The sequence below is a fragment of the Paroedura picta genome, chromosome 2 (assembly GCF_049243985.1).
Source record: "Paroedura picta isolate Pp20150507F chromosome 2, Ppicta_v3.0, whole genome shotgun sequence".
In the NCBI taxonomy this organism is placed as follows: domain Eukaryota; kingdom Metazoa; phylum Chordata; class Lepidosauria; order Squamata; family Gekkonidae; genus Paroedura; species Paroedura picta.
The window spans coordinates 151,374,049-151,399,253 of NC_135370.1; the positions used below are offsets into that span (position 1 = coordinate 151,374,049).

The 25,205-nt window shown below is 42.8% G+C and overlaps 1 protein-coding gene across 33 annotated transcripts in view; it reads left to right on the forward strand.

Moving 5' to 3' along the window:
- NRXN3 (neurexin 3) overlaps positions 1–25,205 on the forward strand; it is a 1,515,064-nt gene that overhangs the window by 20,017 nt on the left and 1,469,842 nt on the right. The window contains exon 1 of one of the 33 annotated variants that reach the window (XM_077323354.1): positions 13,451–14,005. The exons of the other annotated variants lie outside the window; for them this stretch is intronic. The gene's annotated coding sequence lies outside the window, so the exon portion shown is untranslated. Of the gene's footprint in view, positions 1–13,450; positions 14,006–25,205 lie in introns of those variants that run through there. 33 annotated transcript variants of the gene reach the window in all.

Genomic DNA, 25,205 nt, shown 5'->3' on the forward strand with positions numbered 1-25,205 from the left:
CCCAGCAACATTTCATAGGGTATTTGGGACAAAATCCATAGACAACATCCCTTTCCATCCTTTGGCATTCTCTACTGGATCCAATCCAGTGTTTCCTTGGTAAATAACAGCCATGACAGACCAAGCTACATCATGTGAGACCCAAATGGATCATTTTCAGCATGCCATTTTCCAGGTCTCAAGTAGCCTCCCTAGGCTGATTTTTTTTTTACCTCACTGGAGGAAACATTTCACTTCTGTGGTGTCTGTATGTTTCTCTGGGTTGGCAAATGTCAGTTGACATTTGAGACAAGAACATTTGAGGCTGGGGAGGGAGAAGTTAGTATGTTATAGCTGGTGAAAGTGGCATGCTAGGTCTAGGACACTTGCATTGGATCTGGTACAAGGGCCTTACAAAGTCCATGCAAGGATTCCTGATGTCCCCAGCTCTCTTAGAATCATAGAATCATAAGAGTTGGAAGGGGCCTCATGGCCTCATCTAGTCCAACCCCCGGCACTATGCACTACTGTAACCTGCCACCCCTTTGCTTTCACAGAATCAGCCTCTCCATCAGATGTCTATCTAGCCTCTGTTTAAAAATTTCCAAAGATGGAAAACCCACCACCTCCTGAGGAAGCCTGTTCCACTGAGAAACCGCTCTGTCAGGAACCTCTTCCGGATGTTTAGATAGAATTTCTTTTGAATTAATTTCATCCCATTCGTTCTGGTCTGTACCTCTGGGGCCAGAGAGAACAATTCTGCTCCATCCTCCATATGGCACCCTTTTAAATACTTGAAGATGGTTATCAGATCCCCTCTCAGTCGTCTCCTCTCTAGGCTAAACAGACCAAGTTCCCCCAACTTCATACGTCTTCTTCCTCCAGTAGCCATTTCTGACCCCTGGAAAGTTTGTTCTTCATGGAACCTATGTAGATGAAAGAAACAGAAATAGCCATGCAGGTTGAGGAGATGTGGTGGACAACATTTCCCCTTTCTGTTTCTTTCATCATTTGAGCTCTGCTCACACAAAGGGCAGGAGGAAGCTGTTTTGCCCCTTCTCCCTCTCCCTTACAACCTATGTATCTGTTATTTCATATAGGTCTAGTGATCCCATAAACAAACTTCCCCCAGCAGACTTTTTCAATCATCTGAGAGAGCCAGGAAGACCCATGGCCATTAGTGGTTTCCACTGATGGGTCTAGGGACCTAACCTTCGGGCTTTAAATCTTCACACATCTTTAAGCTTTGCTTAAGGAAATTGGGCTGGTTATTTTCTCTCAGCGGAATCTGCCTCACAGGCTTCTGAGCATAAAATGGAGGAGTCAGAGAGCCATGCACACAGCCTGGAACCTTTTGGACAGAGGGCAGGATAAAAATAGAACACTAACCCCTTCCTCCTAAGCCATGGTTCTGATCTGGTCCAGGCCCTTCTGTTCATAAAGGAAATGAGTCCAGTAGCTTTGACTGTGACTTTCCTACTGTCTCCTCAGATTTGATGATGGATGACTACATAGGCTAGGCTACCACCTTGTAGTGAAACTTGCTGTGACTACTCAGTATGGATTTGGCACATATGTAGATGATGTGTAGCAGCACTGATAATTCTAGATTTAAAACTTTCTGGAGGATTCCCTGTTAGTTTTTTAGCAGGCTTGAATTCTGGGAAATATGAGGAACCCAAGAGAAATAATCTGAGCAGATAGCCTGTATCTCTGAAACTGAGAGCACCTTTCCTCCCTTCCATGTTGAAATGTTAAACATGAAACGGCTCTGCTTTTTAGAAGAAAAAAACACCTTTTGCTACAATGGCCCAGTGACCGGATTTCTGTGCTGGCCACATCACTTAACTGCTTGCGGGATATTTATGACTAGGTGACTAAAAGGATGTCTCCAATAGCTATCTAAGGGGTCCCAAAAGGACTGAATGAGGTTTTGAATCACTATCTTGGGTTCCACCACTACTTCTGCTCCCTTGCTAGGTGATGATATACTGTAGTGAGCTTTTAATATTTGTGAAATTGATCGGTATTTTACTTCTAGTGCTGCCAATAAATTACCTTCTTTGTCTATGATTGTTGGGAAAGTTTTTTTTAATTGCTTATGATTCTCTTTCTGCCCCCCGGCACCTATGGTTAGCTTACTCACTAGTCTCGTGACTATTAATACTCATATACCTCTGGGACACTGTTTTGTTCCTCCTAATTTTTTACAGCAGTCTTGTAATTTGTATTGTGGCATTTCCCATTTAAAGAATGGGGACTTGCTTTGAGGTAATTTCTGTTTAAAGTTCTTTACTCCAAGCACAGAAGATGCTTAAAGAAAGTAGAGGAGAACTTAAAGCAGGAGTGACCATCCAGTGGCTGAATTCTCTACCAGGTGTTCAGCAACTGGATTTCCCCCAACCAAAATGTTATTTATTTCCCCCTGTTAAAACTTGGTTAGGAGAGTCTGAACATATTGGGAAGTGTTGCGGGTCCATTCATTAAGAGGCTGACTATAGCCTGGCTTTGTATACTGGATCTCCCTGACACTGGAATTAATACAAAAAGGAACAGCTTTTAGTGGATTTGGTTCTGTTCATGGTGACAGAGAGAAGGTTTAGAATTTACTTTTGCCTTTGCCAACAAATGCCCAGTCTAATTGAAACTGAGGGACAATAGCTTATTGGTAAAGCATTTGTCTTGCATTCAGGAGGCCTTGGGTTCAATGTTTGGCATCTCAAGTTACAAGGATCAGCAAGTAGGCGAGAGCCACTGCCAGTCAGAATAGATGGTACTGGATTTGATAGTCCAGTGATCTGACTCTGTATAAGGCATCTTCATGTGTTCAGCCCACCACAACAGTATTTTTTCAGCAGATTCACCTGAATTAGAAATCTGGTAGGCTTGAAACAGCACCCCCCATTCAAGTCCTTCCTCCACATAGTGGTGTTTATGCATTTCTCAAGATCCAACCATTTGGTTCCTTCTTGAAAGCTGAGAGTGAATTCACCTTATGAAAATTCTTCTTCAGAAGCTCTTGAATGTTTTGCCAGAGGAGCAACCCAGATTCACTTTGCATTTCAGTTTAAACAAATTTGGTGAAACAACAGACTGTTACAATACCATTTTTTCTAGAAGCCAATTTGTTGTCATTTTCTCCACTTAAATGGGGCTGCAATCTCTGTGAGGTGTGAATGGTATTTCCTCTATTGTTTCACTATATTCTCTCTGGATGGAAAAGACCTCAATGTAAATGACTGCAGAAGCTCAGCATCCATTGATGCTTGGATCTTCTGTTGGAATTCTGTATGGCAACAACTTGTTTGCAGCAAATAGGCACTATGTGGAACCACTCCAGGTATGGACAGGCCCTTTTTTAGTCAGCTATGCACATGCAGATATGAGGATCTCTGGGGTAGGCAAGTGGCCATTGCCACACTCCACTTGGCCCATGTAGAATTGTAAACTCTTTGAATGAATGGGCTATTGTTATACTCTCTCTAGATTTAAGTTCTCGGGACATGAATGGTGCTTCTGAAAGAGGAGACCTTGATTCAAGTCTTTTCTTGGATGTGCATCTCCATTATACCCCTTGCAGGGCTCTTTGCTCTGCAGGTATGAATTTACTGGTGGTCCCGGGCCCCCGGGACATACGCCTGGCCTTGACCAGGGCCAGGGCTTTTTCGGCCCTGGCCCCAACCTGGTGGAATGAGCTCTCAGAAGAACTACGGGCCCTGTGGGATTTGTCAGCTTGTCGCAGAGTCTATAAGACGGAATTCTTCCCCCAGGCATATGGTTGAGGCCAGAGCGGTTCCTGGTGCTGTCAGCTATGGAACTCTAGCTGAAACCAGCTGAAATCAACTAAGTCCCTCACTCCCAGATAGAGTGATAGACCCTTGCTGAATGGGGAGAGGGAAGTGGGTTATATATTTATTATCCACCATCATGATATTGTTTTAATTACATTTTAATGTTTTTTGGGGGGGATTTTATTGTATTCATGAATCTTTGTAAACCGCCGCGAGATATTTGAGAGTGGTGGTATATAAATATAAGTAAATAAATAAAATAACTGAGCCATTACCTTTCAGTCTTAACGCATGTCAGGGATTGTGAAGTACCTTGTATATGGAAGATGTAATGTATATGACAACAGTAGTACTAGTAGTCATATAAAGTTCTGTAGAGTATTATTGTCCCCATTTTAGATACAAGCTGCTATATGTCGGAACTAGCCCTGAGGCAGACTTCCTTGAGAGCAAGTTCCATTGAACTTAGTGGGTTTTACTCCAGAGTAAACATGCATAAGATCAGCTGCATATGTAGGGGAACTAGTATGAATTAAAATAGGCTCAAATGCATGTTCTGAGAACATAGTTTGCTGAAGATGCTAATGAAGTCAATTAAACCATACAGGTTCAAGTTTAATTTGGTATCCCTCACATCCCACATGGTGAGTTATTTATAAGCATTACAGCTGCTGTGTTGGAACACACCTCTTCACCCAAGCCTTTGATGTCTAATTTACTCTAGGTGCTATCCTGCCAGGGTAGGAGATAGGCAGGTAGGTTATATTTAAAATGTTTTTAGTGCATTTTAAATTATTTTATTCTGTATTTTTGTGACCCACCATGGGATCTTTCAGTAAGCATGCAGAATTCCTGTATATAAATAATTAGAATATTGTATTGCCACTGTGAAACATTTTTTACTCAGAACATTTATATCTGGAGCATAATGTTTCAACTGGTCCTTATTTGTAATGTCATGGAGGTGAGAAGACTCTGTCATGACTATACCAGTAAATTCTCTGTTCTTGCTTACTGGTGACTTGGGTTCAGCCCTGTAAGATCGAGAATGGCAGAAACGTATGGAGAAATAAGTTGTTTCCAAATGCATGAAAGTGTTTTCATTTGGACGAAGAAATGTGTTTCTTTTCCAATGATTCCCTGGTGCAATTTCTCTCTAAACTTTCAGGAATAGGATAATTGGATGCTTAAATTTATTTGGACAGATAAGTAACCAAGAAACCTGTGAAAGAAGGCGAATTGTTCATTCTGGATAGAAAAAGCCTATCAGGCATGTCATACTCTTTGGTTCACTAGGTTTTTGAAAAAGGGAGAAGGAGCTAGTGCAGTTTCACTTTGCAGTATTGCTAAAATATGCATGATGACTGTCAGTCAAGAGTAAATTAAGAAAGGACTTTACTAACTGGGGTACTGATTTTCTGCTATGTGGGCAAAGTATAAAGCATTGGTGAGCCCTCCCCTTTTACTATATCAGCCGTTCTCAACCTTTTTACTGTTGAGAAGCCCCTGAAACACTCTTCAGGCTTTGAGAACCCCTGGAAATGGTGTCTTAAGGCCACACCTTCATGCCACACCCTTGGAAGTTACATGTCACCAGAAATGGCAGCACCCAGACACTCCCACTCAATGTAACATCACCAGGTCACTCCCACTGTACAGGATGTGACAGCACAGAAATATTTTAAGATGATATGTGAACAGAATCGCTCCTGTACTCTGGGCTGGCTATCAATTTGCTTGATTAATTCAAAATAATAATGCATGCCAAGGTTGTTGAGGGAAATTATGGGATTGAGGCGCAGACTGTTTTGGGAAGCCTCTGGCGTGAGGTCCTCATTTTAAAAATTTCTTTCTGTGACATGTACAAGGTGCTTTATAGGGTAACATAAGAATAACAACAGGCCAAGCCTCAAAGGACTGGCAGTATGAATTTTCACTGTGGGGGGCAAGGGATGCTGTGAATTTCACCTTCCACATGTTTGACAGCCAAACGTACTATGTCTGAACGAGACTATCAGATGTGAACTAATCACTTGGTCTGATGGTTCGGCTGTGAATAATTTGGTGCAAACTTGCTTGGCATTCACTTGAGGTTTTCACTTTGCAGAGGGCTGTTGATCCAAACAGTTTGGCAGCCATTAAGCAAGGACTTCTCAAATGAACAGCATTTATTAATGACAGGTTTATAAATTCATTAATGACTGATTCATTAATGACCGATTAATTTATATAAATTTTATTTACTTCATTGAGAGGGACCCAAAGTGGTCCACACTGTTCTCCTTTCCTCCATTTTCCCTTGCAACAACCCTGTGAAGTAGGTTAGGCTGAGAAAGAGTGACTTACCCAAGGTCACCCAACAAGTTTGCAAGACAGAGTGGGGATTTGAACCTGGGTCTCACAGAACCTAGTGCAACTACCGCCGCAACACACGGATTTCTCTAAGTTGGGACTGATTTAACTTTCATTGGTGGGAATTTACACAGCAAGCCACCATTTCCCCTGTACTTTTTACTTGCAGTGTCAGCAAAAGGCTTTTTACAGTTATAAAAGTGATGATTGCTATGGTGAACTACTGTTCTAACAATGTATTGCCACAATTGCTAAAGTCTCAGTTTTCATTCCTTTGAAAGTAGCCACTTCTATTGTGGAGGTAGAAGAGGAAATGTGCAGCAACTAGAGCACAAAGTGAACTGGTGGATGTGTGAGCATTCCTAATAGAGACTAGGCTGTCTACCTTTCTATATTTCTTTATATGCTCCTTATTTAATATTAATAGAATTATTAAAAGGAAAAAAATGCAGCACAACTGCAAAAAGCAACTTTAATATATTTATAAGGATAGAGTATTCTAATACAGTGTTTTACCAGACAAAATGCTTTTTTAATCTTACAGGGAGCAAACCTAAGCAGGTTTAGTCAGAAGTCCTGTTTGATCAGGAGGGCTTACTCCCAGGAGGTTTGCAGCCCTAGTGTCTGCTTTATTTGATGCTCTTCAGGTGGCAACCCTGGGGAGGAAAGGTAAGAACAAATACTGGAGGGAAGAATATGTGCACAATAATTTACACAGGCTTAGAGGCACTTTGTATGTTTAGTCTATCAGTGGGTTCGCTCATTTGAATGTGGTAAGGGTATTAGTATAAATGCCTTTCCACACTGATTTAAAAAAACCTGTGGTTGAAATATTCACAGATCTCTGCCTCTCCCTTGGGATACTCTCTCTGGAACAGGATATGTGGGAGAGATTTGATCAGTTTTTAAAAACTGTCTTTCCTTTTCCTCCTGGTATTTCTGTTGGAGTCCGAGGAGACTGCTTCCCTTGGTTGTCTGATTTTAAAGTAGTACATAAGGAGTTATGGGTCTTTCCATAACAGGAGACCTCCTGCCCTGAGCCCCGGTGCTCTAGCTCCATCTTGGAGCATCAGTGGGAACAAAATTGGGGCCGGGAAAATTGGAGTACCGCTGATGCTACAATATTACTTCTGGTGTGAACTTGTGTCAGGGTGATGCTGTAGGAGTCACCCAAAACTCTTTAGTTAAACCGGAATATGGGGTGAATCTTTGCGCATCACCCCAGTTTGATGGCATTATTTCCAGGTTTGTGGACCAATTGACAGCTGCCACCTTACCACTTTCCAGGGCTACACATAGGAGAACATATGAATCTAAGGCTGGATTAAAACTTTTCGGCTGCAAGAGGAAGTAGGAATGAACTGCTCTCTCCTTATTTTATTAGAACAGTACAATCTAGATAGAAAGAAGAAAGAACAAAGGTTTATAATAATCTATCAGAGATCTACAGGAATTGATACAAATGAGATTCTAACCAGAATGTAAAGAAGTATACACAACTCAAGTGGTTATGTGGATCATAATAGATCTTGACTAGAGGCTGTGAGGTCATCTGGTCTAGGTGGCTGAGTTTTAGATGATCATTGAAATACATACCACTCACAGGAAATAACTTTATTGTGTCTCAGGAGTTGCCATTTCAGTGGCAATTACCTGGAATACAGTGAAGAACATCTTCTTGAACATCATTGACCTCCTTCTCTTTCGCCCCCCCCTTTAGGAATGGGGGGGTAGGAAGGGGATTTTGTTATTGCGCTGCCATGTTGTGATGGTTTTAAGTCTTTTAATGGGAGTTTTAATGGGGTTTCAAGACATTGTAACCCGCCACGAGCCATTTGGGAGTGGCGGGAAATAAATCGAAATAAAAACAACAACAACAACAACAACAACAATCTGTAGGAGGGGCAGCTTGAACTTTTAATATACCAGGAGAGTTTCCAGGGGGGCTTATTGACCTGCAGGTAAGGTTACCATTCTCAAGGTGCGCCCTACAGTTCTCAACCGATTTCAGTTTACCTCTAGACATAGTATATGGATGTGAACTTTACAAACATAATATTTTGAGATTTCATGAAGAGCCTAAATAGCAGTATCATGGGATATTCGGGTCACTTTTCAGGGTTCCAGAATTATTTGGGTTCTGTTGTTCCCTGTGAGCAATTGTTTATTGGCTGTTTATTTTAAGTAAGAGACACCAAAACTGCATGAGAGCTATTACTGTATGTCCAATAAAAAACACCTACTTTTCAAGCAAACTGGACAGGGCTTCAATAATATGGGCCTCTGTCCTACTTCCTTATTTCCTATAGGGCAAAAATTCAAAAAAGTCAATAATCAAACACACGAGCAATCACTGGTCAAAAGCCTCTAATTGTAAACTGAACCAACAAGCCCAAGACAACCAATGTCAAGCCAGAGAATCCCAGCAGAACCCAGGGCTAATGTGGCAAGCTCAACTGAATTGACATAACAGCCATATAGCATTCATGGGTTTATTTTTGGGTGCTTTTATGGAGCTAGTTCTTATTTTAAATTGAGGTACTCATCTGCTTTCCTAACATCTCTTGATCCATTATTTGTGTGTTTTTTTCTTTATGGTAGCAGAACAACATTTTGGTACTGTACTCATTTTATTTTCTGCACAGAACTGCTGCCCCAAAAATCTGATCCTACTGCCTGGGAGAATTACCTCTCTCCCTCCCTTTGCCTAGGAACTTGGTAAGATTATAGTGGGGGAAAAGACCTTGGGAGCCTTTAATATTTTCAGATATTTCTAACTATTTCTGGAATATTTGTGGGATCAATTTCTAGTAACCCCAGGAATCCCAAGAGCATTTCCACACCCTTTAAATATAGTGTAGCACTTACTTTACCTTATGTAGTCATTATATTTTGGGCCCTCCCTATGACTTCGCCAACATTCAGTGGCTGAGAAGCGGCTGGGCAGTGAGTGGGCAGCAGCCGGCCAGCTACTTCCTCCATTTTAAAGCGCTAGTTGGTGAATCCCAAAAAGTGGATTCGCCAACGTATGTTGCACTACCTAATGGAGAGCAGCCACCAGCCCACCAGCCAAAGTTGTGGCACAAAGCATGCCTCTCTAAGCTCCCCCCAAATCAGGAATGGAATTTATTTTTAAAAGAATCAAGCCTCATCATTCCATAAGCAGTGGCAATAAAGAAGCACTAAGATCACGACATCCGGCCCTCTCAATTCCTGGCAAATAGATGGGGATGAAATGGAGGTAGTGACAGATTTTATTTTCCTGGGCTCCAAGATCACTGCAGATGGGGACTGCAGCAAAGAAATTAAAAGATGCTTGCTGCTGGGGAGGAAAGCTATGGCAAATCTAGACAGCATCCTAAAAAGCAGAGACATCACCCTGCCAACGAAAGTGCATCTAGTCAAGTCTATGGTCTTCCCAGTTGCAATGTATGGCTGTGAAAGTTGGACCATAAGGAAGGCCGAGCATCAAGGAATTGAGGCTTTTGAACTCTGGTGCTGGAGAAGACTCTTGCGAGTCCCTTGGACTGCAAGGTGAACAAACTGGTCAGTCCTAGAGGAGATCAGCCCAGACTGCTCCTTAGAAGGCCAGATCCTGAAGATGAAACTCAAATACTTTGGCCACTTCATGAGAAGGAAGGACTCCCTGGAGAAGAGCCTAATGCTGGGAGCGATTGAGGGCAAAAGAAGGGGACGACAGAGAATGAGGTGGCTGGATGGAGTCTCTGAAGCAGTCGGTGCAAACTTAAATGGACTCCTGGGAATGGTAGAGGGCAGGAAGGCCTGGAGGATCATTGTCCATGGAGTCGCAGTGGGTCGGACATGACTTTGCACCTCACAACAACGACAACATGCATCTATGATTAGATGCATAGGCATTTCAATGGAGAACTACTGATTAAAAAAAAACAAAAATTAGCGGACATCACGGGAGCCCTTCAAAGCATGGAGAAATGGGATTGGCTACCTGGCTTGAGTGACAGGCAGAAGAGAGTCCCATGTAAATTGCATTGCTCTCTTTCGCCATTACCAGCAGCACTTGTGGAGGGGGAGAAGCGCGAAATGGTAGCAGAGAAAAGCAAGACAGCAGGAAAGGTGAGGAGGGACCAGGAGGGGCGATTTTATTTAGCGTTATGCCACTCAGCTGGTGTGACGCTATTTTTACCCATGTACCGAAATGCCCCAAATATCACCCAGATACCTGAATGTACCTTCCCCCATACGAGTAAGATACTTTTCAGATATATATTTGTACTGGAAATATTCAAATGCACATCCCTACTACAGAGCCCATTTCTTCTGGAGGAGTAGGCACCTTGAAATGGTGAACTCTGTGGTATCACATCCCAGTTAAGTTCCCTGACACCTTCACACTTTACCCTCCCAAGGCACAGCTCCCAACTTCCCTACCTGTAGGAGCACTGAGAAGACACCAAAGAGTCAAACTGTCCCCAGCTAATTGGCCTGTTTATTCACTGTGAGGGAGCAGGGCTGGGTGTTTCCTTAACTTTGCCTCTGTCCAAAAACCTGTGGGTGTTTTTGTAGATAATTCAGGCTTTCCAAACATCCCTGATTCAAGAACTGGCAGTAGATAAGCAAAGATGAACAAAGCCAAGTCTGGGAAAAGCACTATACAACTGCATCCTTGGAGGCATTTCTGAAATGCAAAAGGGGTTCTGGACAGGGGAAGCACGTGGAGAGCTGGACCCAAGGATAAGGCAAGCAGGCATGTCTGCAAAGGAGCCCCAGGTCACTTCAAACTCAGAGGCCAGTGCCCATCATTCACACAGTCCTGCTGTCTCATATTCTCATGGCGAGGAAGGTGGTGGGCCCTGGATGGGGCTTCTCCTTTCAGCCTGCCTGAGTGTAGAAGCTAAGGCACCTGTACACTGGCTGGGACTTGCCTGGCTTGCTAGGAAAAGCTCCTTTAAGATGCAGCAAGCCAAGCCAATCTGTATGCTTGCAACAGAGGTGAGGCTTCAACATGTTGCTGCCTCTTAGCCACCATGAAATCTGGCCCCTCTGTTGATCAAATGGCTGCCCTCATCAGTTTTATTACCCAAGGTCAGTATCGCACAGTGCCAGTACCGAGGCTGGAACTTCCCTGTATTGAAATGTGCTGAGAGGCCAGTGTTGGCAACAGTGGCGAGATGCCTGTGGTCCTTGACATCATTGCCACAGATGAGATCTGAGCTGAACATCCCCCTGCAGAACTGTCAGCCACTCTGCTCTTCTTGCTCTTTGGTAGTTCTGATGGCCCAGTCTACCTGAAGGGATCAGAATTTCTTAGTGTCAGCTGAGAGTCAGCATTTTGACCTCCCCTCTCCACAGGAGAGGGGAAGTTTCCTTGCAACCTGAACAGAGACATACAGAGAAGTTTTCCCGGGAGAGGCAGTTGGAACAGAACTGCAGGGCTGTGGACCATGAAAAGTTCAAAATAAAAAGGAAATAACCAACTGGGACTGAACCTGCAGTGTCTGAGAACAATCTGGAATGATACCAAATCAGCAGCAGTAGCATGTGGAGGTGTATTAGTATGGTGGACATTTTGTGTGTGAGCTGTAGGGTGCTTTCAGAGAAGGGATGGGTGGTTCAACTTGGATAAACCAAAAAGTACCCAAATCAGTGCTGATTCAGGTACTTTTTCAGCTCATCCATACCACCCATTCCCTGCACTCAAGTGGTCCAAATTGGCCACCATTTAAATCGTTCCTTGTTATCAGCTATTAGGCAGCCCAGCCACTCCCTTTAAAAGCTCACCCCAACATCACAGGCAGCTTTGCTTGCAAAGGTGTGTAAGGGGGGGATTCAAAGACAGCAGCTGGCAGGTGGCTGCCTGCTCCCTTTAAATGCTCCTCCCTACTTTTGCAGGCCGCTTTGCCTATGAAGGTGGGGGGGGGCGTGCATGTGCAACCACCCTGACATTTTCCAGATTCAGTCAAATCTGAAAAAATGAAGGTATTTGTGCATTTCAGATTTAGCCTGAATCGTTTCAGGCTAAATCTGAAGCAGTACAACTTTTTGGTGTGCACATGCCTATTTCAGACCTTTTGATCCAGACTTGATGACTCTGTGAGCACTTCCACCCAAGAAACATTTTTCCTGCTTCTTCCTTCCCTTGGCAACTCAAAATGGCCCTCAAAATGCAGTTCCTAGGCAACCACTCTCCCCTGTACACAGAATTTGGGTGGAGGGCATTTCAGGCTACCAAGGGATGTGTGTGAGAAAATTATGTTTAGTTGGTGGAAGTCCTTGTGCTTGTAGAAATATTAGTCCCCAAAGAATGGTGCTTAGTGACCTTTTTACTCCAAAATTTGTTACTTAAAAATCATAGAATCATAGAGTTGGAAGGTACTTCCAGGGTCATCTAGTCCAACCCCTTGTACAGTGTAGGAACTTACAACTATCTGCCTACTCACAGTGACCCCAATTTCATGCCCAAATGATTCCTCTCCTCCCCAGCAAAAAATTCCAGAATCCAGCCTGGCCTGGAGGAGATTCACCTACCATCCCACAGTAGCGATAAGCAATTCCCTGGATACGCAAGGAAGGACCACAAGAGAAAACACTGGCACATCCCCTCCTGCTCACCCACACATGATCTGCCTATATTCACAAAATCAGCATTTCTGTCAGATGACTATCTAGCCTCTGCTTAAAAACTTCCAGAGAAGGAGAAGCCATCACCTCCCAAGGAAGCCTGTTCCACTGAGGAACCGCTCTAACTGCCAGGAACTTCTTCCGGATGTTTAGCTGAAAATCCTTTTGAATTAATTTCAAATGTCGCTAATAATAAAAGTTGCTTCCTGATATCACAGAGAGCTGCTGATTGTCAGAGCAGACAACATTGGACTGGACAGATCAGCAGTCCAATGCTAGAAGAAGGGAACTATTCCTCTTGTAAACTTTGAGTGCTTGCTCGTAGTTTTCCAGGGTGATGTTTCTTACCTGTGTGTGTGTGAAAGAGTGAGGGGTGTCTCTCTTGTGTCAAAAAAACATGCCCAACTGATTGTAAGGAATGGTTTGATAAGTGTTATGTGAAAGTTGTCTTAATCTTCTGTTCTCCACCTTGTTCCTTTGAACTCTGCCCAGTGCTCTGTGAATACTAACGCTGGCCTATAAATTATCCAGCAGGGCTCTGGCACTTAAGCGGCTGGTGTTTTTCAGTGGCGTGCATGCATAATCGATCGGGGAGGCTGCCTGTGCTTTTAGCTCAGGCATTTTCAGAACCCTGAGCTTTCAGAGTTCCAAGCCGCCGACTCTCCATGTGTTCTTCCTCCTCCTTCTCTCCCCTCCTCCTGCCTTCCCTGCCACACCTTTTTCGGTGGCTATGTAATGTTTCAGTTTATAGATCTGCATGCTGTGAGAAGGGGCAGTTTTGCAAAGGCCGATGGAGGGGCAACTAAGCCATCCATAAAGAGGTCTACTCACACATCGGACTGGATCCATCTCATCACACCGCTATGGAATACATTCCTCCCTGGGCTGTGTTCTCCAACAATATGTGTGAATGGGATTTCTTTCTGTCTCTGGATTTTCTCAGAAAGTCTTGACTGCTGCTTTGAGGACTATGTGAATCTGTGTATCCTGGGTCTTCCCTGTGTTTAATAGCAATGTGTGGACTTCAGAGAGCGCATCAAGTTTCTGCATTTGATAGGCTGTCTTTCTGGCTAGGGTGACAGGAGGCTGTGAGTTTACTGTGGGAAGTCACTACCCGTTCTTGCTCTGGTGCTTGGAGGTTTTGGATCAAGAGGAGGAGGAGGCGGCGGTGGCAGTGTTGCTTCAGATATGGAACTTGCTTTGGTGTTGAATTCTTGTACAGTTTGGTTACAGTCTTGTTCAGGGCTACAGAATAATTCTTTATGAGCCCCTCACTACTCAGGGTAAGTGACTGTGATTTTCATGACAAATTGTCTTTAGTAATATAAAGTAAATTCAGTCTTTGTACAGTGCTGTTAAAAACTAGTGGTGATTCTGAAGACTGAGAGAGGGAGCTTGTGAATGTGATCTTAGACAGTAAACCCTCACCAGTTGATTTATAAACTGAGACTAAATTGCATTGAAATTCAGGCCCAGCTCATAATTAGTTGGATCTTCCAGAAACTGAGGGACTTTTGCTCATGGAGCACAACTTTCTCTTTTCCCTACTGAGTTCAGTTGGGGCTGCAGTGGTAAGGGGCAAGAGAGGAAATCGCATGGGGAGAAATCCTTCTGTCTGGAGAAATGGTCTGGTGGATTCAAGCGATTTAATTTACCCTGGCATTACTCCCTGCACCACAATCAGCCCTCCCTCCCTGACATTCATGGTAGGACCTGCAGCGGTGGGGAAGCCTCAAAGAAGATCCTTGGAAACTGCATGTATCAGGGCTGCTTGTGCCACGGACACTGTTGCAAACATGCTTGGGAAAGCATCCCAGATGCAAGATGTCCTAGAACATAGTTTCCAATGCACCAGGGACTCTCTGCTGTGTTCTCAAGGATCAGTTCTGTTGGAATAAACAGCATCTCTGGAGGGTGGACTCAGCCGCATCACATCCCTGCCCCCCTCCCTTTTGAAGCTCTTCCCTCCCCAGGCTATCACCAAATCTTCCGGAATTTCCCAAACTGGATTTGGTAATGCTGTGTCAACTGGGTTCCCCAGTCATTGTGGCTACTGCATAAGTTTTGGTGAAAGGAAGTAGTGGCAAGGTCGGGTTTAGAGCTTGTAAAGGATTTTGGAGGTTCCTAGTAAGTTGGAGGGACTAAGGACCGTCTCATCCCTGATTAAAACCTCAGGAGTGCGGTGGGGCCTAAACTCTAGAAAGAGCTGAGAAACAACACATGCTACATAGGTATGCTACTTCCTTTGGTGAAGCATATTCCATATCAAAATATGGTATACGTGAGACTTGGCAAGATCTGTGTCAGATGCATTCCAGTGTGAATCCAGCCTTCACGATCAGCTCTGCACTGTATCCTCACCTTGAAACCATTTGCAGTGAGCTATCAAGTATGTTGCTGGGGCAGGATTATAGCCCTATAGTGCTGACTGGGTGTGCAGAGGAGATAAGCACACTTTTTTTTTTTCAGTATAGATGTACACACAAGAAATTTTTCTTATTCAGGTTAATTATTTGTTTTTTCCTCTTTTGTTTTATTCTTCTTTATCATTATTATGTGTTTTTGTTTTCTTGTTTTATTCATTATGGGTTTTCCTAGTTTCTGGCTGACTTGTCCTTCTACAAATTTATTTGGGATTAAATTCTTGGGCATTCAAGCCCTTCTGTGGTTTTTTTCCCCTGTGGGTAGGTGGGTGGGGAGATTGCATTGAGAGCAGTTGCTCCAGACCTCATCTATGGAGACACATCAAAACTTAAGCTCAGTTTAAAAAAAACATTTTCTGTTGCAGCGGCTCTCTAAAAGCAGCTAATATTACCGTCATATAAAGTCAAGGCAAAATCAATATGATGGGATGAGTAGAAACCCATGCTGTAAGGCCAACCAGTCAACAGAATTCATGAATGAAATTTCAGCTTATGCCAGATTTCCACTGGAATAACTAGTTTTTTGTGTTATGCTGAGAGGCAAAGAAAGTTAGAGACTCCCATGGAAATTCATGACAGAGTCTAGGTGTGGCGCAGGGTTTTCAGTTCCTGTTTGGCAAAGTTCCTGGAGATTTGGGGCTGGAGCCTGGGGAGGCGAGTGACCTCAGCAATGTATAATGTGAGAGACTCCATCCTCCAAAGCAGACATTTTTGCCAGGGAAATTGATTTTTGTAGTCTGGAAGTAAATTGTAATTCCAGGAGCTCCCTGTGGTCCACCTGGAAGCTGGCAAACCCAGTTGGGACCTTGCCATGAATTAACTAATTTATATGGTATTTAGAAGCCATGAAAAAAGTAATTGGCGACAGTAGCATCAACAAACTAACATAGTTTGTAATCGCTAACAGTTACTCCCAAAACTTTGCAACCCAAATAGTAATTGCTTCCTTTCCTTTCTGCCTTTGAAGTCAAGTGATCAGGACAGAGGGCCTCAGATAGCATTTCTCAATCAACTCTGGCATCAGTTTTTATTCTGACAGGTTTGAGATTCTGTATAAGCAAAAAGAGCTCCCAATACACTTGCTGTTCTACACATGTATTTTGCTTTCACACATTAGCATACAGGCAGATAATGCTGGCGACTTATGTGGGGGTAGAGTGAAGGCTGATGCCATTCTTGCCCCGCACTGTATATCAAGCAGAAGCGCATCTGCCATGCCATGTTTCTGTACAATAAAGCAAAAGACTGGTTAGAGTCAAGCCAGATGAGACTGTAGATGCAAGCATCCCTTTATTTTCACATGTTGCCATTATGAACCTATTCTGTTCCTCTGTTTTATTTCCTGAAATTCTTGGTTAATTTATTTTCAGTGAGTTTTATGAATTATGCTGAAAATGGTGTAGAGGGGAAGATTAAGGTCTTCTGACTGTGCACTATAGTCCTGGTCTAAACTGGGCCGACATACACTTGCCAATTCAGTTCCCTGCAGGGATGTTTCAGACCACATTTGTTGATAGCTTGTCCCCTGTGTGAGAAAAAGCCCTGAGTCAGAAAGTAAGATGAAAAGTATTGGTTCGATCTAAATGCTTCCGAATATTGCCATTACTTTACATATGATGGTGATAACAAAGAGTTGGATATTTTTAGTTTGGTATACTTTGAATTGAAGTTCACACCCCTAATTAGCTTTCTGTTATGGATGTCCTGGCAAATATCAAAGGCATGGCTTGCCATTTAAGGTTCCTACTTTCACTGTTAGCTTTTGTTTTGCAATCTGACCTTCATTACCTTTCAAACCTTCTACCCTCTCTTGAGTAAGTCTTCAAAAACAGGGGAACTCAACTGGCATGTTCCAGGAGAATTCTGAGCATGTCTAAAGTATACCCATTCTGCATAAGCGGACTTTCTTAAAAAGGAAGACTGTCCCCCCTTTTCCTATTTAGTAGGTAACATTAGGAAAATAATACAGCTGAAATGGAGATTTCATTTTTCTTATCTGGTGAAATTGTCAGTAGTGATTGATTTAATTAGCCATTGACATTTTTAAAAAGCATTCTGCACAAGTAGCAACTTAGGCTTGCTATTATGAATTTTTAAAATATTGTTTGGTTTTCTGAGTGTAGAGTATGTCCATAGTGTGTCCTCTTTTTTAAAGGGATTACAGATGTTTAAGAAGAGGCTTCAGAAATTAGTTCTTAAGAACACAGACTTTTAATCAGGTAATACTTTCTCGGTTAGTGTACCTCACTTTCTGGTATGGATGACAGAATATCCCCTATTCTGTTTCCTTTTGCATTTTTTGATGTGGAACACATCTTCTGGCGTGCTCAGTGAAACGGATGTAAGTCCTGCTGTCCGAGTGTGCCAGAAGACCCTGAGAGGCAGCTGGCATGGAGGCAGCCAGAAATGGTGGAGGTGGCCAAGGAGGCTGGCCCAGTTGTGGAGGCCAGCCCAGCTTCTGTGCTATGGGAGCCCCAAAGGAGGTCTGCAGCAGCCAACCACAGGCTGCCCAGCTGCAGTGGCAGAGGACCTCTGAACACAGTGGTCCTCCTGCCATAAGAGGTAAGAAAGGGGAAGGGAGTGGAGAGTGGGAGAGAAGGAGTCTGGGGGTATGTGTGTCTGAGAGAGGGGGAGGGACCAAGGACGAGGTCAGGGAAGTGATAGGTAAGGGAGGAGAGGTCAGGGGGGAGTGGGAGGAAAAGAGTCTGTGTCTCTCTGTGTGTGCCTGTGTCAGAGAGGGAGGGGAAAGGGACCAGGAATGAGTCAAGAAAGTGAGAGGTAAGAGGGAGAGGGGGGGAAAGGAGTCTGTGCCATCCCTCCACCTTATGTTGATGTGTTCCACATAAGAGGTGAGAATCCTCGTTGGTAGATTTTTTTTGCCATCAACTCACAGCTGATTTATGTTCATCCCAAGGCAAGAGTAATTCAAAGGTGGTTTCCCATTGCCAGTGCTCTGTGTAGCAACTGTGTACTCAGTGATCTACCATCTGAGTATTAATAAGGTCTGACTCTGCTTAGTTTCTGAGAGCTGACAAGATTAGGATAGCCTTGACAATCTACTTCAGAGCTTCTCTTTATAGTTTGTAATTTCATTGTGTCCTAAGTTCCATTCTTCCTAAATCTTGGTCTAATTAGGATAATTAAAAAAATAATTTTAGAATGGGAACAGGCTAGGGTTACCAATTGGAGTGGATCATCCATTATGCTTACAGGGAAAGTTTTCAGTGGGCCATTATCTGGTGGGCTGCTGGAAGCCAGAAACAAACAAACCCAAGATGGAGTTTAGCTTTGATTAGCACTGCTTGGGCCAGTCAGGCTGGCTTATTCCAAGGCCGTTTTGACTTCCCAATCTATGCCTGGTGGCCAACTCTTGATTTGGGTAATTCCTGGACATTTGCAGGGATGGGGAATATGGAACCCCAAGGAGGAAGAGTTCTATCCTTCAGGTGGGGGCTGGTGATGATCTGGGATTGCAACTGATTTCCAAGCAATGGTGTTCTGTTACCTGGGAGAAAATGGCAGTGTTGGAGGGTGGAATTTATGATATCATTACACTGCTGACATCCCTCCCTTCTCCAAACTATGCCCTGTCCAGGCTCCACCCTTCAAATCTCCAGGTATTTCCCAAGAGGGATCTGGCAACTCTGTGAGAAGGGCAAAATTTGGACTGGGAAGGGATTCAGTAAGAATGTGATGCCATAGAGTCCACTCTCTGAAACTGCCATTTCCTCTAGGGGAACTGATCTCTGTAGTCTGGAGATCAACTGTAATTCCTAGAGAGGTTCAATTTCCACTTGAGAGATGGGAATAGAACTGGCATGTTTTTCTGTAGCTTTAAGTTCCATCAGCATATCTGCACACACTCATTGGCAAAGCACTGATGAACTCCAATAGACTTTTATCCAACCCTTTTTCCAAGGAGCTCAAAACCACATACATGGTACATGCTCCCCTACTGTATCTTTGCTACAATCTTGTGAGGCAACTTTGCCTGCCAGCATATAACTGGCCCACATGTCACACAGCTTTGTGGTAGAATGGTGATTAGTTTTTTGTTTGATAAGTGCAGATGTGTGTAGTGCTATCCTACATTTACTCTCCTTCAGGATGGTGACAGACTGAAACAAACTGTGTGTAGAATCACAACATTTATCAGTTTGCACATGTGCACCATAATATGCATGGGAAACACATAAATGATTTGGAGGAACTGAAAACTGCAGGTAACTGCACATTTATTTACTTATTTATTTATTTGTTTGTTTGTTTGTTTGTTATATACCGCCGCTCATGTATGTCTCGCAGCGGTTTACAAGAATGAATAAAATACAATAACATTCCCAATAATACCCTTAAAATAATACAGGTAAAGGTAAAGGTAAAGGTATCCCCTGTGCAAGCACCAAGTCATGTCTGATCCTTGGGGTGACGCCCTCTAGCATTTTCATGGCAGACTCAGCATGGAGTGGTTTGCCAGTGCCTTCCCCAGTCATTACCATTTACTCCCCAGCAAGCTGGGTACTCATTTTACTGACTTCGGAAGGGTGGAAGGCTGAGTCAACCTTGAGCCAGCTGCTGGGATTGAACTCCCAACCTCATGGGCAGAGCTTTCAGACTTCATGTCTGCTGCCTTACCACTCTACACCACAAGATCACACTAACAAGATGGTGAACCATAAAACATCAACTTTCCCTCCTCCGTTCAACATGTAGGTCTGGAAATGGGGAGCGAGAATCCTAGCTAATATTTGTTGGTTTAAGATGGATTTCTCAGTTAGTACCACCAGGGACTCCTCCCTGGCCTCAACTATGTGGCTGGCAGAAGAGTTCCATCTTGCAGGCCCTCCAGAAAGCTGACAACTTAGACAGGGCCCTTAGTCTTCCAAGAACTCATTCCACCAGGTTGCGGCCAGGGTCAAAAAAGCCCTGGCCTGGGTCAAGGCCAGGCGAACGTCCCTGTGGCCCAGGACAACCAGCAGATTCATACCCACAGAGTGTAATGCTCTGTGGGGGGCATAAGCAGATAAGTAGTCCGTCAGGTAAAGAGTGCTCAATACAAATGTCATTGAGAATTCAGAATCATCCATTCCACTTCAGAAATAATACTAGGTGATTTACAATGCTGTCCAAAGTGGTCAACAGCCTTCTAAGTCCATTGAAGTTGTGAACTCTGGTGGACTCAGAAGGGTGTAACTCTGTTTAGGGCAGGGTTGTTAGAACAGCAAAATCTGAGGAGAAATTAATGTAAAGATTTTCAGGCCATCCCTGTATTTTGTGAGGGTCACAGTGGAGTGAAGCTATTTAGTTTAACTTTATTTAGTTTTAACTGTTACTTGCTGGCTGTTGATTTTATTGGATGGGAATTTATAACTTTATTGGTTTATGCTGCAGCTACTGTCTTGATGTTCTAATGTAATAAACTGCCCTGAGTTCTTATCATAAATTGGTTGGTTATAATTATAGGAAATAAATTATACATCTCTTTCTATGTCCCATGGGTAACAGAGTACCCTTCTCTAAATGTACTGAAAGCAGAACCAAATTGGAGGGAGGGGAATGGAGGGAGGCAGGTTGCATGAGAGGATTGTGGATTGTATACCCAACCATTACTTGCAGTTGCTTGGTTCCCCCACCCCCCAAAGAAGGAAGGAATGATTTCACAATGACATATATTTAGGGTTGCCAACTCTGTAGCTGATTTCTACAGAGCTTGATTTCATTCAAAGGTGCCTGCATTTTACATGAATATAGCCTTTGCACAACTGATGATCTGCAAGGTTATATACATCCAGTGATTATGAACTGCTGCAGGTCAAATGCTTAGACACCCCTCTGGTTTTTCAGTCCCTAGCAGGCAACAAAAAATGGCCTGTAATATAAGGACAGTGAGCTGTATTCATTTTGGTGGATCACGTAATGGCGGCCTGGTTTGTGGGCAAGTACAAGCAGTGGAGGGGGAGTGGAGGGACATGGAATTGTAGGGGTGGGTAATAAACCATGTACCTTGGAGTACTAAATGGGAGCTGAGATGGGAAACCAAAAAAAGAAAATGTGCTGTGCTGTGTTACCTTCCCTGTTCATCTCCAAATGAACGCTTACAGGACTTTTGTGGTGTTATTGCCTTTAATCCTCCTGTTGCAAAGGTTAATGCTAATGGCACAGTTGTATGCAAGGGAAGGGCCTGTATTACCCATGGGAAAGTACTCTTTAACAGAAAAGTAATTATTGATCGATGGCTCCCCATCCGCTAAAGGTCTCCTATCGACCCGTCTCCTGTTGCGGGTTAGGCTCTGTGCTTTTAATAAGTTAATTCGCAGATAAACTTCTCCGCAAAGGGAGCTCGGGTGCCTATTCTTTTTTCCTTTTTGGTTAATTTGTTGACTCAATTGGTTGTAAATATCTTCACAAGAAACTTGCACTGCCATGAATGTAGCAGTAATATGGCTAGGCGAAAGGAGATTATTCTTCATTATTATCCTAGAAAATATTTTGTTATCCCACAGAAAACACTTCTGTAAAAGAAAAGTGTCAACCACGTTTGTGACCATTACACATATATGCTTGTGTATGTACAACTGTACACATCTAAATTTTTGTACATAGGATTGCTTTGTTTTGGAAGAAAATACAATGCCTAGATACTGAAAAATTTACACACAGGTAAGATTGAATTAGATATTACAAGAGTTGAAAGAGTGCCACCATATCTAGTAATCCAAATCATGTGAGGTGACATCAGCACACTCCGTTTCCTTGCACTTGTTGCACTTCATTGGCTGTGGGGAGGGAGAGATTAAAACAGAATGGTGTTGCGTCACATCTTGTATTACTGAGTGGGGGAGGGAGTTAACTAAGTCTGTAAATGGCTGTACAACTGTCATAACAAGGCCTGATGACAGAGATCAGGAATGGTTAGGGAAAAATATGTGATGGAGGTTCTTAAAATACTGCCTTTAGTGTTCTTACTTCCTAACTGCTCTCCTTGTGTCTACATAAGTATTGTAAAAGGATTTTGGCAATGGATTTACACCCTTCCCACACACCCAATGAAGAATTTTCAAGTAGAAAATTACTGTCTTTGAATCTGAATTGCTAATGATTGTCTTGGATCAGTGATTTTGATGTTTGCTCTAGTTTGGGGCTGAAGTTATTTATATACACTCTGTTTTTTTGTTTTAACTTCACTGATTGTGGTTTGGTAACGAAGTTCAATAAGATAGTACCTTTAGGACCAGTTGTTGTTCATTATGTCATGAGTTCTTCAACTGTGTAGGATTTTCCTGCCAGCTAATGCTGAAGAGTATTTTATATAAAAATTGAAAAATAGGGATCTATCTGTGGATGGAAGGGGTGCAGGAGGGGGTGTTGCCGTGACTGCAAACAAGATCATAAACTGAAGCAGCTCTACTGAGAATTAAAATACACTGCTACTTCACTCTCCATTTATTTGATGAGGGTCTAGGCTTGCCAACTCCTGCTTGGGAAAATAACCTGGAGATTTGGGGGTGGTGCCTGGGAAGGAACCTCAGCAGGATACCATGACACAAAGTCCACCCTCCAAAGCAGCCATTTTCTCCAAGGAAATTGATTTATGTGACTAAAAATCAATTGTGTTTTTATATTTGTACATCGGAAATTTGCTGGTGAATGACCGTAATTAAATTGATTGAAAGGATTTATGTTATCTGGAGATCAGTTGTAATTCTGGGTGATCTCCAGGTCTCACCTGGTGCTTGGCAACCCTAGTTGAGTCCATTTAGATTACGAAGTTGGGCAGTAGCTATGCTGTAATAACTCTTAGATAGGCTAACCCAGAAGGCCTTGGTGCAAGCAGAAGAGTAGTAGGGTTTTACTTCCCAGAAGTGCTAGGCATGCGTAAGCTATTGAGAATCAGGCCAGCGCAGTCCTGGGCTTACCGGACAAGAAGCATCTTTCAGTTGAGTATGGTAATATTTCTTCCTTCCAAGCCAAATATCTGCCATGAAGTTGTAGTGTTTAAATTATTAAGTGAAGGAAACTGGGTCTTTGCTGTACTTCCACTATGCAATAGGAACCACGCTCGCTGGGCTGCATCCTAAAACTTTTAGATCTGATGAGTGTGGATGTGGATTAAACTGACCCTGTATTGCTATTAAGACAATGAACCTTCAGGAGTTCCACCACAAACCATGACAATTTTGGAGGAACAGTAGCAGGAAATATGTTGCTTGCTCTCAGGGCATAGAATTTATCTTTGACCATCAAGAAAAAAATATTTGTTTCAGTGATACTTAATTCTTAAAAAGGCCACCAACAAATGTGCTTTCCAGCCCTTAATAAGCTGGAAATAAGTAGTAGCTCCTGTAATTACATTGGCCATTTATGGAAGAAGTAAGAAAAGCTCCACCTGTGATTTTTCTCTGTATATTTTGGTTCTGCTGTTGCTAACTATCTTGTAAATGTTAGAACAGACAGAGTGAATCTCTGCCATGAGCTATGGAAATCCTTCAGTAATGTTATTGGTTTTATACCTTGCTTTTCACTGCCCAAAGGAGTCTCAGAGCAGCTTACAATCACCTTCCCTTCCTTTTCCCACAACAGACGCCCTGTGAGGTGAGGCTGAGAGTTCTGAGAGAAACTGCTATGTGGGAACTGCTTCTAACAGGACTGTGACTAGCCCCAAGTCACCCAACTGTCTGCAGGTGGAGGAGTAGGGAATTAAACTTGGCTTGCCAGATTAGAAGCCACCTCTCTTAACCACTACACCTAGCTGGCTCTGATCAGTGTTGTATTATGTGCAACCAGATTTTAGTCTAATCTATTTTGGATCAGTTTTAAAAACAACAATCTTATGATAGAATAGACAATATTGGTTGATTCTAAAACCAAAGACCCACCAGTAGCCTTCTCTTTATCAACTATAGTAGAGGGTTTTTTTTTCTTAACAGGCAGAGAGTGAAGAATGTATTGTCTGCTGTTAAACTGAAATGCCAGCCACTTCAGTGGTCTGTTTCATTGAAGCTGGCTCATTTTGGGGTTTTTAGGTTTTGTTTGTGAATTTTCCAATTCATGCCCATCCCTATATATATATTGCCACATCACACAGTAAGCAGAGACTGAAAAACAACCCCCCCCAGATATCCCCAGCACAGCCTGTTTAATCCATCATTATTGATGGTATAGTTGATGAAATTGTCCTCATAATCTCAAGGCATGGGGTGTTCAAACAGTAGTCCTCTTGCAAAACAACTTTCCCATTAAATGAAACATGCACTGCCTCTGAACAGGCTTGTTTCATTTAGCTACTTGGCCACTAACCTTGAACTTGTCTAATCTTCTTTTAAGGTATCTAGAACAGGGGGTACCATCCCATACAGTGGTAGTAGCTTCGGTAATATTTCTTTGTTTGAAGAAATGCTTTTTGGCACTGCCTAGTCACACTTTCAGTCACTCTTATTTGGTGACCCAATAAAGGATCAAGAATAATTTTTCTATGGCATACCCACTTGTAATGTTAGCTTCTAACTTCCAGAGTGGTCTATAAATTGAAAACACTGTCTTGAATTCTGTGAATGAGTTCCATACACACAAGGTAGTCTTCCTCAAAAGTGATTCCTATGCTGCTAAAAATTTCTGTTTGTGCAAGGACCCATTGAAAACCCTTGGCCTTGCACAACCAGAAGTGTTAAAAAAGATCTCCATGGCAGAGACTATCTGCTACTCGCAGAACTCTTTCATAAGATCCAAGCTTTTATTTGAATTCTATGTGTGGAGACAAGTGATGTTAGAAAGCCATTTTTGATTTATAAAGCACTTCAAAATGAAAGATGCAGCAGAAATACAAAATCTGTTCCCACATCTGCTGGTAGAAAGACCATGATTCTTGTGAGTAGATACCATTTAACATTGCTGCTATCTATGAACACTATTTTTTTTTTTTGCATTCTGTCCTCCCTGTTTTTATTGTTATTTGGACTGCATTCATCAAGCTACAAAAGGGACTGTGTACATCAAGCTACAATTGACCTTTTAAACCAAACAAGCTTCCATGTACTCAACATGACGAGACAGTAGACAAGCT